The following is a 4,178-nucleotide window of genomic DNA, read 5'->3' on the forward strand; positions in this document are numbered from 1 at the left end:
GTGATGCTCGATGTCGATCGTCATAGATTTCCAATAATATTTTGTCTAATTTGTTAGACATCTATCTCGCCCTGGATGCCCAGCTTGGGGTGCATCATGGAAGAGGGTGAGAATGTTTTCTTTAATGATGTAGAAATAACAATTTGAGAGATTGACTTGTTGTGTTTTCACTGAGCGATATGGTATGTCATGCCGCAGCTCAAACTGTGAAAGTGGTAGAGGTAATTTGGGGCAATTTACCTCATCTCCCGATTCTAAGGCATATATAACATTGGACCATAATGGATCCTGTAACTGTTCCGCCCTTAACTGTGACAGGGTGAACGTAGGTAGTGGCGTGACAGGAGCTACTGTATGTGTCTAGATAGCGAACCAGCTACCACGTTCGCACGACCCGGCAAACACTTGAAGTCGGGTGAACTCCAGTATTATTAGATACCAGCGCGCTAAACGCCCTGATAAATTCTTCCCATTAAATAGTTCTGTCACGGCTACATGATCTGTGTAGACTGTGATCGGATATCCCAAATGAGATCCCGAAAATACTTGAGAGCCCACACTACAGCTAATGCTTCTAAATGAGTAGCTGAATAACGTGTTTCTGCATCGTTTGGAGGATATCGCCGCTGGAGTTCATTGAACGACTTTAATGAGATAACATTGGCACAGGCCCCGTATCTATATCCAGGGATAACTGTTTGTTACCTATCCTCGCTGATACGGTCAACACTTCCACTTTGTTTAATGTGGCGATTAATGAGCCGGCGATGGAAGCGTTGTTTTTCTTGCACTGTTGACGCTATCCTAGATCGTGTTGCTGGACGCGCCCCTTGCCCTGATGGTTGTATAGGTGGCTCTCGTCGATTTTCTATTTCTTGCCTCATACGTTGTACATTTCTACAAACTTCTGTGCTGTGGTATGAAGACTAATGTACTATACACCATTTATCGGAGTGCCTTTAGTGTTTGGAGACATTTTACTTCCTGTGTAATGTCCCTTTGTAGTTTTTTGGTTTAGCAGGGCTATCTGAAATCCTTAGGTCCTGCAGAGGATTCTTTCCTTCAATCCTGCCTCTGGCTGGCTGGGGACTTATCTGCGTGTCCTGCAAACGTTTGCAGACTTTGCAAAAGGTATTTTTTGTGTTTGGTTCCCGTGACAGACTGGTTTTTCCTTAAAGCTGGTGACTGCCATTGACAACGCCCGAGGAACATTTTCCCATGGTTCCGCAATTTCTTCCAAATTTTGTATAAGCTTAGTCCCTTTTTAATTTTTTTTTTTTTGGGCTTTCTTGCGTAGGTTCATTTGATGACAAGATAAACTGTTGAAATTCAATAATTTCAGAAATTTTAGACAAATTGTCATTTTTATCGAACCAATCTGAGGAATCCATGAGATCTGACATCTATCTTAGTGAGACCCGCACAAATTTGGGCTTCTTGTGCTTCATCCAAGAAAGTGGACCTCCTTTGGAGCCGATCCAAAAAAGAAATGAATTGCTCCCTAAATGTTGGATAATCATCAGTTTCTTCGTCAATGGCTGAAGCATAGATACCTCTAGCTGCCAGACTACCGGTTTTGATAAGGCTTCGGACGTATGAAATTTTATCTACGTCATTGGTGACATCGTTATTTCTCATTACATCTTCGCATTTATGCAAAAATGCTAAACTAGTATAATCAGGATCCTCGCCAGTAAACTCTTGTACCTTAATATTATTTAGAAGTAGCCTTACCGTTTGACCGGCCGTTGTAGGCAGTGGGTTAGTAGAACCACCTGTTGCCATTTTGTTGTGTTAGTTAAAGCACTAGCGTTAGTAACAGATGAAGGCAATGGGTAAATGTTACCTGACCTTAATTGTCGACTGAGTAAATCCTCAAACTGAGAATCAATGAAATTTTCACAGCTAGCAAGAATCGGTAGGTGTTAACTCTATATACATTTGTGGTAATTCTTCCTCACTATCAGTTGCCCCAGGTCCTGTAAATTATTAGATGACTGGCTATGAGAGTCTGAGTCACTCCTGTTTGATACCCAAAAATTTTGGAAGAGGGTCCATGTATAGGACTATTTATCACTTCACTCACTGTATAAAGACTCACTACGTTGCCCACCATAGAGTAATGCAATTTTTTTTTATAGTGAGTACCGGCATTCACAAGCTGAATACATAATACAGTAGAAGTCCAAAAATCCGGACTGCTTGGGGATTGGGTCGGTCCGGATTTTCGGATTATCCGGATTCTCAGGCAGTACTTTTAAAATTAAAATTTAAGGAGGAATAAAGAAGAGATGAACAGGTACATTTTGATAGTTTATTCATTAGCAAATAAAGCATGCTTCATTTATCAAAACGAGCAGTTTTAAAGAAAAATAAAGTCAACACTAGACAAAAATGTAAACAAACTGTCTAATAACATGACGAGTCTTGAAATTCCTAAGCCATCCATCACTAAATGCGCATCTCTGATTCAATGTTCATTTGCTCCTTAAAAGACTTTGCTTTGGCAATAAGCATCGGCCCAGAAATTGCCATACCTTCTGATCGTTTTAACAAAAACCATTCGTGCAACACTTTATCAAGATTTTCTAATTTGGGCCAATGTAAACTTTTTCTTTCAGCAATTTTAATGTAAGGCTCAGAAGAAGCTGTGAATTCTAGAATTTTATTCTTTGCCTTTTTTATATCATAAATTGTAGACTTTCCAATGTTGTATGTTTCCATTAGAACAACATTACTCACATTACATTCTAGTTTCTTAATTATTTCAAGTTTGTCACTAAATTTCAATGTGTTCTTCTTTCTCTTCACACAACGAAGTTTATCTACTTTAGGGGCCATTATTATGGGCTTGTACTCTGTACATGGAAAGAGTGGGACTCAAAATTACATACGTTGTCACAGTTTGATTGCTTGTTTTAAAGTGGCGATCGTGTGGTCGTTTGTTGTCGTTGTGCAGCTGTGGCATTCACGCATGCACACATACACACAAAAGATTTATAGTGCCTCAAATTTTACATTTCAGTCCAAGCTAATTACAAAACTTACAAAATTAGCTACCTATAATTTATAATTACTTTTATTATTAGAATTATGTAAATTAATTCTTTAAAGCAACTCCATTCATTCACATAACCCACAAAAAGCCCGCTAAATTTAAAAAGTTTGAGTTTTCGAAAAGTCCGGATTCTCGGGTGGTCCGGATTCCTGGCATCTGGATTTTTGGACTTTTACTGTATGTAAATATGATAATTCACATACCTGTACATAACATGGTGCATAATAAATGGAAATATTACATAGGATTAATACATGTTCTGTAATACTTTACTATACATAATTAATAGAGTAATATAAGAATACACAGCTTAAGGTACTACTTCGTGTCCATATTATACAGTTGGGACTCAAAAATACAAAATGTGAAAAATGTTTTATACGACCATGGCAGTCGTATGTCCGGGTTGTCGTAAGTCGAATATGTCATAAGTCGAGGAGAGACTGTAGTTTATTTTATATTTTTATATTGACTAAGTGTGAAGACTTCTTGAAATTCACTTGTGTTTGTGTAGTTTGTAAAATAAAGATTTTTTGTGATCTAGCTGACTAAAGAGTCCGTAGAGTTTCAACGCCAGGTGGTGACATCAGAAGTCGATGAAGTCCTACTCTGGTAAGGATCACATCACACGTCTTGTGGCAATCAACCTGGGGCTGATCTTTCTTGTGGCGATCAACCTGGGGCTGACCTTTCTTGTGGCGATCAACCTGGGGCTGATCTTTCTTGCGACGATCAACCTGGGGCTGACCTTTCTTGCGGCGATCAACCTGGGGCTGACCTTTCTTGCGGCGATCAACCTGGGGCTGACCTTTCTTGCGGCGATCAACCTGGGGCTGACCTTTCTTGCGGCGATCAACCTGGGGCTGACCTTTCTTGCGCACTGGAGAAGCTTGATTGTTTAAGCAAGAGGTTGCTTGCTTGTCTGGAACCACAATGGCAACCTTCCTAGTACTCCTGTGTTGTAGTGCTTGCTGCTGGTTGGTTGGCTGGCCGTTAGTGTGCTGCTACACTAGGACAATATTCGGGTGGGCTCGGTTGATCTCGGCTCCAGTCGGGTGACCATGAGCTGGGTGTTTGACTGCTAAGTCCGTAAGTCTTTACATTGTCTTTGTTACCACTG

Source organism: Homarus americanus, unplaced genomic scaffold (assembly GCF_018991925.1).
Source record: "Homarus americanus isolate GMGI-L3 unplaced genomic scaffold, GMGI_Hamer_2.0 scaffold29030, whole genome shotgun sequence".
Taxonomy (NCBI): domain Eukaryota; kingdom Metazoa; phylum Arthropoda; class Malacostraca; order Decapoda; family Nephropidae; genus Homarus; species Homarus americanus.